This window comes from Prionailurus bengalensis, chromosome A3 (genome assembly GCF_016509475.1).
Source record: "Prionailurus bengalensis isolate Pbe53 chromosome A3, Fcat_Pben_1.1_paternal_pri, whole genome shotgun sequence".
NCBI classification, from domain to species: Eukaryota; Metazoa; Chordata; class Mammalia; order Carnivora; family Felidae; genus Prionailurus; species Prionailurus bengalensis.
In genome coordinates this window covers 82834636-82847696 of record NC_057354.1, presented here as the reverse complement: position 1 = coordinate 82847696, position 13061 = coordinate 82834636, and positions in this window count along the sequence as shown.

Here is a 13061-nt window from a genome sequence, read left to right as displayed (position 1 = left end):
CACTGTCTTGATTATTGTAGATTTGTAGAAAGTTTTAGAATCAGGAAGTGTGAATCTTCCAGATTTTTTTTTCAAGATTGTTTTGACTTTATTTGGAATCTCTTATGATTTCATTTGATTTTCTGCAGAAAAGGCTATTGAGATTTTGATGGAGATTACAGTGAATCAGTAGATCACTTTTGGTAGTGTTACCATGCTAACAATATTAAGTTTTCCAGTCCATAAACATAAGATGTCTTTCTATTTATTTAGATCTTCAATTTTTTTCAGCAATATTTTTTAGTGTCAGAGTACAGCCTGCACTTTCTTGGTTGCCTTTATTCCTAGGTATTTTATCTCTCTAGTATAAAGGGAGTTGTTTTCTTAATTTCATTTTTGGATTGTTCGTTGCTAGTATATGGAAATACAAACAATTTTTGTGTGCCAGTCTTGTATCTTGTAACTTTGCTGCATTCATTTATTAGCTGTAATAGTTTTTTTTTTTTTCCTTTAGGATTTTCTGTATATAGGGCCATGTCGCCTGCAAAAGAGAGATAATTTTACTTCCTCTTTTCCAGTTTGAGTGCCATATATATCTTTTTTACCTAATTACTCTGGCTAAAATTTTCAGTGCAATATTGAATAGAAGTCAGTGAAAGTGTGTGTTCTTGTCTTGTTCCCAATATTACAAAGCTCTTATTTGAAAGAGAGCATGGGGAGACTGAAAGTCTAATTCGAAGCTTTTGACGCTTTGGGTGCACATGTGGACCTTACTGACTGAAATTTCCTGTGGCTGATTTGGCTGCACCAACTAGTTGGGAGAACTTTGATGTCATTACCTTTATGTTCCTCTGTTCTCCTCAGTTCCTTGACTCCTGCTTTCCAGTTTCCAAAATTGTGTTGCTGTGGTCTCTTCTCTCTTTCTTCCTGTGCTTTTTAAAGTATCCCTTTATAGGGGTGCCCGGGTGGCTCAGTTGGTTAAGTGTCCGACTCTTGATTTTGGCTCAGGTCATGATGTCACAGTCGTGAGATCGAGCCCCATGTTGGGCTCCACGCTGGGCACGGAGCCTGCTTAAGATTCTCTCTCCCTCTACCTTTGCCCTCCCCCCATCAAAAAAAACCCTAATAATAAACAAATAAATAAACACATCTTTTTACATTATATTACTGTTTTACTGGGCAAAAAGTACTTACTATCTTTCCTTGAAACCATTGGGCTGAAATCAATAGTTTTTGTGTTAGTTCTTATTTGTCATTTCTCACTGAAGCACTCAAGCTTAATTCAGCCCCATGAATAAAATATGCTTTTCATTTCTCAGTAGGTTTTCAGAATTACTAGTGGATTGAACCTTCTCTTTAGGCCTTTTAATGACCCTGAGACACCACTGATATGACCTACTGGCCCTGGTAAGTATTGTGATGGACTGTCCCTTTGGAGCACCAGAGTTATCCAGGAATGTTGAAGGAGTTAGTCACCATCTAATAGGAGGCATCAGTGTGGTTTCCATCCTTACTCACTATTTTTGTGCACTTTTGGCTTATCTGTATCACCAAACAAACTTTAATTACAGAAACTACCTGTGAATTGGCCTTGTATCACATCAGGAAAATGTCTAGTAATTTAGTTCATTAGAAAGCTGTGGCACCAGGAAGTCAACAGAAGTCCTTCAACAGAGCCATATTCAGATACTTGTACCTGCTTAGGTCTGGGAATCGTTGGTTTCACTGGTATTAGTACACAGGCTCTGAACCCTGAGTACACATGTCAATTATCTACAGAACTTAAGAAGAAGAAGGAGAAGGAGGAAAAAAAGGAGACTAAGGGGAAGAGAAAGGGAAAGAAGAAAGCTTGTACTAATTAGTTCAGAATATCTGGGGATGGAGTACAGACAGTGGCATTTTTTAAAGCTCCCCTGGTGATTCTTAAGTGCAGCAGGGTCAGAAGCCCTGACTTAAGGGGCCTACTGCAGGAAAGTGCTTGGCAGAAGCTTCTGGAGCTTCTCCAAAGCTTGTTAGGGTAGTTCCTCTTGTAGGTAGGGACAAGCCAGAGAGGAACCCAGGCCACCTCACTTCAACTCTGAAAGTCTAGAAATGAAGCAAAAAATGTATTTTTTTAATTAAAAAAAGTTAAAAAAATTTTTTAAATGTTTTTACTTATTTTTGGGACAGAGAGAGACAGAGCATGAGCAGGGGAGGGGCAGAGAGAGAGGGAGACACAGAATCCGAAGCAAGCCCCAGGCTCTAAGCTGTCAGCACAGAGCCCGAGGCAGGGCTCAAACTCACAAGCCATGAGATCATGACCTGAGCCACAGTCGGACGCTTAACCGACTGAGCCACCCAGGCGCCCCTAAAAAAATGTTTTTTCAGTGTTTATTTATTCATGAGAGAGGGAGAGACAGAGAGTATGGCTGGGGGAGGGGCAGAGAGAGAGAGAGGGAGACACAGAATCTGAAGCAGGCTCCAGGCTCTGAGCTGTCAGCACAGAGCTCGACGTGGGGCTCGAACTCATGAACTGTGAGATCATGATCTGAGTGGGAGTTGGACACTTAACCGACCGAGCCACCCAGGCATCCCCCAAAATTTTTTGGTATTTTTCCTTTTGAGGAAATTGTTTACCATATGGAGATTTTATAAGAACTTAGCCCTTGAGTGTGGCAAGGAATGCTTAGGAATTATATGGCAGTCCTGGACTCACAGATATGCTCTTGAACAGGCAGTATAACATCTCTTCTCCTCAGTTTCCTCATGTATAAAAAAGAGGATAAAAATCTCATAGAGCTCAATAAATAGCAGCTCTTCTATTGCTTGGAAAACAAAAATAAAGTAAGAGCTTAAAAATGGTACTACCGAGGTAAAAGATGCTACTGAAAGGCTGTGCCGGGCATAACGCAATATGGTTAGACCTGTGCCTGGCAGGGAGCCGCACGGATGGCGTTGGCGTAACCGTGCTTTGTGAACATTAATGTTTCTACAGATCACCTAGGGATGGAGTTAGGACGCAGATTCTGATTCAGTGGACTTGGGGTAGACCTGAGGGTCTGCTTTTCTAACAAGATCTAGGTGATGCTGATGTTGCCAACCCAGGGGTTACACTTTAAAGAGCAAAGTAGAGGATATGCCAGCCATGGTGTCTGCTGACACTGACCTTCTTCGTCCATAGTCCCGCTGCCTGCACCTGTGGTGGGCCTCTGACCCAAGGAGTCATCCACAAGCTGGATTTTGAAATATAAGATGGAGTGTAAGGGGGCCATGGTCATTGCTGGGTCATTCAGACTAGAAGTTTCCACCAAAGCACAGGCCAGGCTCCAGAGGTAATGCCTGTAGCTCCCAAGGGGCCAGGTAGTCTCTATAGTTCTATAGCCTTTTTTATGTAAAACACCCCCATCCCCTTCCTTTCACATAGTCTGGATATATTCATCCATCATTCATTCCGCCAATATGTATCCAGCACCTGCTTGACTAGGCATGGTTCTGGCCCCCAGAGAGACAGCAGAGAGCAAAATAAGGTCCCTTTTCTCAGAGCGTTAGCATTCTGGGTGAAGACTTCATGCAACCAAATAGGTGAGCTAAATGGAAGAGGGCTCCTACCAAAGAGGCTCCAGGGTCACTCTGCCATGTTCTGTTAAATACTTGGAATGTGTTTAACTAAGATAGGGGAACGCATTATGGAAGAGAATGTGAGCCAAAAACGCAAACACTTTTCAGAGGGATCGACAGAATAATATGTGATGCAGTCATAATTGTCAATGTTTCAAGTACATATGTATTCAGGTTACAAAGAAAGTAGGAGGTGTATGGAGGCACTCTCATTTTTTAGAATTGTACTTTAGAGGGCATGTGCCTCTAAAATACATGTCTTTATTTTTTATTTTTTATTTTCTTCGAAGTAGAGTTGAAACACAATGTTACATGAGTTTCAGGTGTGCAGCATAGTGATTAGCTATGTTCATAACACGTCTATACATCATGCTGTGCTCACCGCGAGTGTAGCTACCGTCTGTCACCATCCAGGGCTGTAATAATACCATTGACTATATTCCCTATGCTGTACCTTTCATCCCCATGTAAAGGGCATTTGGTCTTTAAACAAACGTATCTTAAAATGATTTGGGATAGGCTATTGGCTCCCACTTTTGTGTGGAGCATTTTTTAAGTACTCTAGAAGGATAGATACAAAAGAAAAACAATGTGTGAACCCAGAAATACTAGAACTCTCTTTCGGTAGCATTTAATAGCAAAATGACAAAGCCGCGCATGTACAAAACCTGTGGCATTCTTAACAGTGTTTTGTAAAGTAACAGTTAATGCATAAAATGGAGCAATGAGCAGCATTCAGAATTCTGATGCTCCAACCTGTCCTTGTCTTCTATAGTAGGAAGCAGTGAAGCACAGTGGTTAAGGACACAGGATTTAGAGTCAAACATACTTGGGTTCTGATCCCATCTCTGCCTCTTGAGAGTCATGTGGCCCAGGAAAGTTACTTACACTCTCTGACTTTCAGTTTCTTTATCTGTAAAATGGGAATAATAACACCACCCTCGGGGCGCCTGGGTGTCTCAGTCCATTAAGTGTCAGGCTTCAGCTCAGGTCACGATCCCACAGTTTGTGAGTTGGGGCCCCACGTTGGGCTCTCTGCTGTTGGCACAGAGCCTGCTTTGGATCCCCTGTTCCCCTTTCTCTGCCCCTCCCCCCGCTCTCAAAAATAAATGCATTTAAAAAAATAATGCCGCGGGGCGCCTGGGTGGCGCAGTCGGTTGAGCGTCCGACTTCAGCCAGGTCACGATCTCGCGGTCCGTGAGTTGGAGCCCCACGTCGGGCTCTGGGCTGATGGCTCAGAGCCGGGAGCCTGTTTCCGATTCTGTGTCTCCCTCTCTCTCTGCCCTTCCCCCGTTCATGCTCTGTCTCTCTCTGTCCCAAAAAATAAATAAACGTTGAAAAAAAAAATTAAAAAAAAAATAATGCCACTCTCACAGGATTTGTTATAGGGACTAAATAAAAATAATTTATACGTGATTCAGTATCCATTGACTTTTATGAATCACTGTGCTCCAAAAAAAGATGGTCCCATCTTTCCCCCACAGTGACCCTGCATTTTGCAAACGAAAGGGTGCTTCAGTAGTACCTGTCATGACATCTTCCTTCATTGTCTTCTCCCAGTTTGGATCCTCTTGTCCACTACTGCTATCTGCAGCCTCCTGGTGAGACGCCCCCCTGATTCCCACCCCGAGCTGTGGTCTCTGGGTTCTCCCAACACTTCCAGTCCTCAGAGCCCAAGAACAGTGCTGGGGCAACTAGACATGGGAGGAAGGGGTCTCCTCCTCTTCCTTCCTTGGTTTTGACAGGTGTCTCAAAGTCTCTTTTGAAGACCGCCATCAACTTCTAACTATCTCCTTCACCTCGGCCTTTCCCCCTCCGCAGACCTCCTCTCCACGTTCTCTGTTACAAAATACAAGTTCCTTACACATGAGTGCACACATGCTAGCTAATACTGACCTGGACGTAGGATCCGTGGTGGAAGTAGGGTGTCTACACTGGCAATAACCAAACCATAAATGCCCTGTTTTGTACATAAGTGTTTGGATACCGATTGCACATCCCACATTTATAACTCTCTTTTACGACTTTTAGTTCGATTGAATAGTATATGGTATTTTGTACATGATGTACCCTAGTAGAGATAGACCCTCAAGATCCTCTCTTACTGACAAATCAATTCCACAGACACAGTGTCAAGTATTTATCAATAGGATTTTGTGCAATGAAAAAAAATGAGGGGTCGCTCGCACCTTGCTTTGTCAGTGGATGGGAGAAAAAAATGTTAGCTCTCAACTCTTAACTAGTTGAATAGTTCTTTCTTTGTTTGTTTATCTGAATAGTTTTTGAGGCTAATGAACTGAGTCCAAGGTTGAGACTCTGAGAAAAAGAAAAAAAATACAAGGTGAGTTCTTTCTTTTGATTTGTCCAAACTAGTTCCGTGAGTTCCCATCGGATTGGCTAGTCTCAGCAACTGGATTTCAGGAATGACTGAAATGGTTGGCGTGGCCACAAATGCAGCCCAGCTAGACATCTGGAAACGCATTTGACCAGATTTCAAAGAACAAGGGGGGTGTCTGTGGATATTACATTGATGTCATGCCCTTTACCCCAGAGAAGAGGATTTTTGTGAAAGAGGTATTATGGTTGCATATTTTTATGTACGTAGAGTATTTTTTTAAGTTTACTTATTTATTTTGAGAGGGGGAGAGGCAGAGAGAGAGAGAGAGAGAGAGAGAATCCAAGCATGCTCCGCACTAACAGTGTGGAGTCCCATGAGGGGCTCAAACCCAGGAACCATGAAATCGTGACCTGAGCTGAAATCAAGAGTCAGAAGATTAACTGACCGAGATACTCAGGCACTACTAGAGTATTTTTATATTGCTGAATATTATGATTTGATTCTTATTGTGGCAAAATACAAATATAAAATTTACCCTTTTTATAATTTTTTTTTACATTTATTTATTTTTGAGAGGCAGAGAAACAGAGCACACGTGGGGAGGGGCAGAGAGAGAAGGAGACAGAATCCGAAGCAGCCTCCAGGCTCTGAGCTGTCATCACAGAGCCCAACACGGGGCTCAGACTCACAAACCATGAGATCATGACCCGAGCCGAAGTTGGACACTTAACTGACTGAGCCACCCAGGTGCCCCTACCCTTTTTTTAACTTTAAGTGTAGTTTAGTGATGCTAAGTATATTGTTGGGCAAACCATCACCATTATCACTCTCTGGAACTTTTTACCATCCCAAACAGAAACTCTATACCCATTAAAGAAAAACTCCCAATTCCCCAGAAATCGCCATTCTATTTCATGTCTCTCTTCATTTCACTATTCCAGGTTCCTCGTATGAGGAGAATGGCACAATATTTGTCTTTCGCAACTGGCTTATTTCACTCGGCATAATGTCCTAGGTTCATACGTGTTGTGGCATGTGTCAAAATTTCTTTCCTTTGAAGGTTGAATAATATTCCATTGTATGTAGACACCATATTTTATTTGCTGTTGATGGGCATTTAGGTTGATCCCACCTTTGGCTATTGCGAATACAGCACATAACTCTCGCGGCTATGAGCATTGATGTCGGGCAAGCTGAAAGGTATGCCTCTTACTCACAGAGCACTTTTCAGTTACCTCAAAGCACTTTGAAAATAACTTGCATGAGAAAATTAAAAAGAACTTAAGTAAATTCCCCCAGAAAATGTAGAGTTACTGCGTCTGAGGAGAAAATGAGGGGAAATAGGTTATAAATCTAAAGCAAATATAAGAAATTATTGGAAATGTTAGAAAAATATCAAATGTCATTCTATGTTTCATAATGGATAGAAGAATACAGACCTGTTGTTAGGTCTATGAACCACACAGTTCAGAGATAGGTGGCTGCTCTTGGTTGCCTAGTTTGATCATTCCATTTGCATTCTCATTTCAGTCAGAGAATGGGCACGGGGACATTTTTTTTTTTTAAATCAAATTACAGAGTTCCCATGTTGAAAGGATCTTGTATTTTCTGTTTAATTTAAATTCCAGTTCTTGGTTGCAACTTTTGACCTTCAGGTATAAAATGAACTGAGTTTGAAAATATATTTAGAACAAACATACTAACCCGGCGTTTTCAATTGGAGGACTGCCTGAGACATTTAGCAATGTCTGAAGGCAGTTTGGGTTGCCACAACTAGGAGGCTGCTACTGGCATCCAAGAGGTAGAGGCCAAGATGCTGCTAGATAGCCTAAATCGCACAAAATAGCCCCCACGGGAAAGAGTTATGTGGTCCATGATACCAAATGTCAATAGTGCCACTGTTGAGAAAGCCAGCACTAAACAAAGTGTCTTGAACAATTCTAATCAACTAGGACAAAATCAATATTTGAAAACAGTTGATCACAATGAGGCTATATTTCCAGTCCTCATGAAGAATATTGACTAAGGGGCTTTGATAATTGTTTCACTCTCTCTTCCTCTTCGCCTACCTTTTCTTCCTTCCCGCCTGTCTTCCCTCCTTTCCTTCTTCCTTCCTTTTTGTAGTGATATGAAAGAAACTTTTCTATCACTGTCTTTATTTATTTTGGAACTTCAGTATTATTATAAGTGGTTACATATATGATGGGGGGGGGGTTTAGATTGGAAGTCAGATAGCCTAAATGCAGTCCTACTACCTCGAAATAGAAAATATTGACTTTATGACCCTAGGCATAGTTTTCCTAACCATCTATTTCCTCCTCTCACACATAGGCTGGACAGTTTTCCCCATGGGCTCTGCTCCAGCTGTACTGGGAGTTCCCTGCTGGTCACTTCTGATTGGTTCATGCCCCATTTGGACTGGTTGGTGCCCAAGCCAACTATTTTTATTATCACCACACAAAGTGGATATAACAACTACACTGCCCATCCAAAGAGGCTTGGAAGGATCTTGCCTGGTAACTAAAAATACTTTCAAAGAATAACAACCATGTGAATGTAAAGTCCTAAGGAATAAAAAGGATATAAAAATACCAAGGATGATAAACCATAGATCAAAATGTGCATGTCCCCATCTGGGGGTTCAGGGTGAGGTTGTTTTTAATTTGTTTTGCTTTTTAAGCTAAGTCTTTCTTTCCACTATCATTTAATTTGGAGAAAACAAAGGCCATTATGGCCTTGAATTTTATCTCAGAGTAGTTCAAATCCTTTTTTCGTCACAGGAGAGCAAATTATGACAGCAAAGAAAAAAATCTTCTAAATAATTGGGTCATCATGGCATGGATCCATGTGAGCTCTTCTGGGACAAGATTTAATCACTTCATAAATTGCGTATTTTGATTGTGTTATAAATAATAATCCTGTGTGCCTCATTAAGCCCCAAACGCATGTCCTTGAGTGAAACTCATTCTTTTCTTGCCAGCCTGACTAGATGCATTGTCTTTGGAGTTGTCTTGGAAAACAGGTGCACCTGGCTCAGTTAGGCAGGTGTGAGATGTCTCAAGAGCAGTGAAATTTTATGCTCAACAATTTTGACAACCCAGGCTCTAGATTAACCTGCAGGGCTTCTCTCTCTCTCTTTTTTTAATTAACCGGTGGATCAATTAATACACATTGCCAAATAGGAAAAAGAGCTTGACTTCTGAGACTTCAACTGTCATATTCTATATTTAAGACTTGAGCTTTACAAAATGCAAGCCTGTGCTAATTTCTTCCATAAAAGCCATTTAAAATACGCTTGCTTGGGATGAAACAGCTTCCTTGAAAAATAAACCGTAGAAGTTGAATGGATTTATTTTAAAATTAAAGAATGTAATAAGGAACTCCTGCCTTTCTCTGGTGTTTCATTTATGAGACTAATTTATTGTGAAATTGGGCAATATGAGATTTACCTTCCTAAGACAGCCTCATAGGGCAGTGCTACTCAAGGTGTGACCCATTGACTGGGACCAGAGGCAAACTGTTAATTAACTTTGTCCATCCATGAAAACACAAGCACAGAAATCAAGAGTAGGCATCTAGGAAGTTTTATGGCAATCTAAGCATCATTATTTTTCTAGTACTTTGTTTTCATTTAGCAAAAGTGTCAGTTCATTTTGGATTGGAAGTGAAAACCCCTGGTCCTTCACCACAGTTTGAGAAGTGCTGTCATAGGAAATTCTTTCAGTACTATACTATCTTCTCCAAGGATGGCTGTCTTCATTAATTTTTCTTAGGCAACAGAATAATACTATTCTATCCTTCTTAGCTGCTCTGCTTCAAGTATGAGGACACATGATAGCCAATGTCTTCACCTGCAAACATCAGTCCTTTGGTGGAGAATCAATTTCCATTCCTTGTGCCCTTCTAGTCTTCTGAAATCTTTCCCAACAGACTCATTTCCTCCCGATCTTATACAACAGCAAAAGTGTCCCCTTGTAAGATGTTCGTGATGCTCTGGTTGGGTTCCTGTGTTTAGAGGGGTGCTAAGGAAAATCTCTCTGGTGCCTCCACATCCCTCCCTCCCGGTCCAGAAGGAGTTTGTGTTATTATAATTACTGCATTAGACACAGAGTTAGGTCAGGTGGTAATAGGATACTCAGTGACCTTCCTTCTTCATAGTCGGCCCTCGACCGTGAAGGAAGTGGAGCTGACTTAGGCACACCCCCAGCCTCTTTATTTTATTGCCCCATCAGCCCTTCCCCACACTGGCAAGCACGCTTGGGAACCTCTCAAGCCTCCAGACCTCCTCTGTTGGGCAATATAGCACTGATTAAACCTGTTAGGTTTAGAGTCCGTTTTGTATACCTGTATCTCCTTTTTGGAGCGGTATGTATGTATTGGGGAGCAGGGGGACCAGACAAACAATTTTTTTATTAAAAACTTTCAAGTCCAGAATTAACAAGTGCTAATTTTATCATCTTTTGAATTTAATTTTGACATTTAATTGTTTGTATTTAAAGAACTATCATATTAAGTCCTCCCCAGTCTCAGTTTGCTTCCCTCTCTTCCCTGATGTATTTACTATCATGAGGTTGGCAGGTACACTTCCTGTCTCTGTTTTTATACTTTTACCATTTTATTTCTTTTAATAAACTCTTATATAATACCATACAGTTATCTACTGCTGCATTACAAATCACCCTAAAAATTACTGGCTCAAAGTAACATCAACAATTGTATTATCATCTCTCATGGTTCTGTGGGTTGCCTGGGCTCAGCGAGGTGTATCTCTCATAAGGTTGCAGTCAGATGGCTGCTGGGGCTGGAGTCTCTTGGCTTCCTCACTCACTGGCCTAGAGGCTAATGCTGGCTGCTGGCTAAGACCTCATCTGGGGCTGTCAGCTGGAACACCTGCATGTGGCCTCTTCATGCAGCTTGGGCTTCTTTCCAGCATGGTGGATGGATTCCGGGAGGGACTGTTCTGATCTACCTTCAGAAGTCACATGGCGTTATGTCAGCAATAGTCATAGCCCACGGAGATCCAAAAAGAGGGAACATAGACTCCCTCTACTTCTTGATGGGAGAATTGTGAATGCCACATTGTAGGAAGATCATTTAGGATGCAAAACATTGTTCTGGCCATCTTGGAAAATACAACCTGCCACAAGCACTTATTATGTGCCAGGTACTATTATTCTAAGTGTTTTTCAAATAGTGTACATCCATAATCAAGATGTGATACTATCTTATATGTTTTTAATCTTTTTGTAAATGGTAGCATCATTTTGTGACATTTTTCACTGGGCTTTATAGTTTCGAGCTCTACCTAGCTGATACATGAGGGCTAATTAATTTTTTTTAATCGCTGGTTTGTGTTGCATTATAGGAATATGTCACAATTTGTCCATTCCCTATGTCCACATACCTGCATTCTTAAGTTTAAGTCACATAGTACGTATTACTTTGTGACATCCCTTAAAAAACTACACTAAATGACCAGTACTTTCCCAATGCAAAAATTTTAGTGGCCTCATTCTACTCATCCATCATGTCAATGGAACATAATCTTTAAACACTTTGAGTCGAACCTTTAGGTTTTTTGTAACTTTTTTCACTATTATAAAGAAACCACCACAACCATTCATATGTATATCTGTATACATCTTTTATTATTTCCTTAGAAAAATTCCTTACAAGGGGAAGGAGCAAATGAAAGTATATAAATGATTTTGAGGCTTTCGATACATATTGCCGGGGCACCTGGGTAGCTCAGTCGGTGAAGAGTCCGACTTCAGTTCAGGTCATGATCTCACGGTTTGTGGGTTCGAGACCTGTGTTGGGCTCTGTGCTGACAGCTCAGAGCCTGGAGCCTGCTTTGGGTTCTATGTCTCCTTCTCTCTCTGCCCCTCCCCCAATCACACTCTGTCTCTCTCAAAAATAAACATTAAAAAAATAATAAAAAAATACATATTGCCAATATTGGATCCACTTTTATTTATTTTTACATTATAATAAATACCAGAAACACTTAGGTATTCCCCACCCAACTTAAGAAGTAAAACAAGACCAATAGTTGAATAGTTGAATTATTCTGTTCACTCTTTCCATTTAATCCCCTCTCTCTTTCCAGAGGGCCTCACCATGCCAAAGTTCGTATTTACTATTCTCATGTATTTTTATGTTCATATAAATAAAATCAAACTATATATATAGAGATGTTTTCCATGTATTTATGTATTTATATTAATGAAATCATACTACATGTATCATTCTGCAACTTTGATCGATATTATATTTGTGAGATTTATCTGTATTGATACACGTAACTCTAGTTCATTCATTCACTGCTATGTAGTATTCCACTGAATGGATATACCCTTTAATTTATTTACCCAACAGTGGTTTGCCACACTGAGTACTGTCAGATTTGCCAGTCTGATGGGTGTGAAGTGGCATCTCATCGGGGGTATCACATTTTATTTTATTTTATTTTATTCTAAAACTTATTTATTTAAGTAAGCTCTACAACCAATGTGGGGCTCAAACTCATGACCCCAAGATCAAGAGTCACATGCTCTTCCGAGTGAGCCAGCCAGGTGCCCCAGAGTTATCACATTTTTAAAAAGCCTCTGGAACGGGAACCCTCTTGCACCGTTGGTGGGAATGCAAATTGGTGCAGCCACTCTGGAAAACAGTGTGGAGGTTCTTCAGAAAATTAAAAATAGACCTACCCTATGACCCAGCAATAGCACTACTAGGAATTTACCCAAGGGATACAGGAGTACTGATGCAAAAGGGCACTTGTACCCCAATGTTTATAGCAGCACTCTCAACAATAGCCAAATTATGGAAAGAGCCTAAATGTCCATCAACTGATGAATGGATAAAGAGATTGTGGTTTATATACACAATGGAGTACTACGTGGCAATGAGAAAGAATGAAATATGGCCTTTTGTAGCAACGTGGATAGAACTAGAGAGTGTTATGCTAAGTGAAATAAGTCATACAGAGAAAGACAGATACCATATGGTTTCACTCTTATGTGGATCCTGAGAAACTTAACAGAAACCCATGGGGGAGGGGAAGGAAAAAAAAAAAAAGAGGTTAGAGTAGGAGAGAGCCAAAGCATAAGAAACTCTTAAAAACTGAGAACAAACTGAGGGTTGA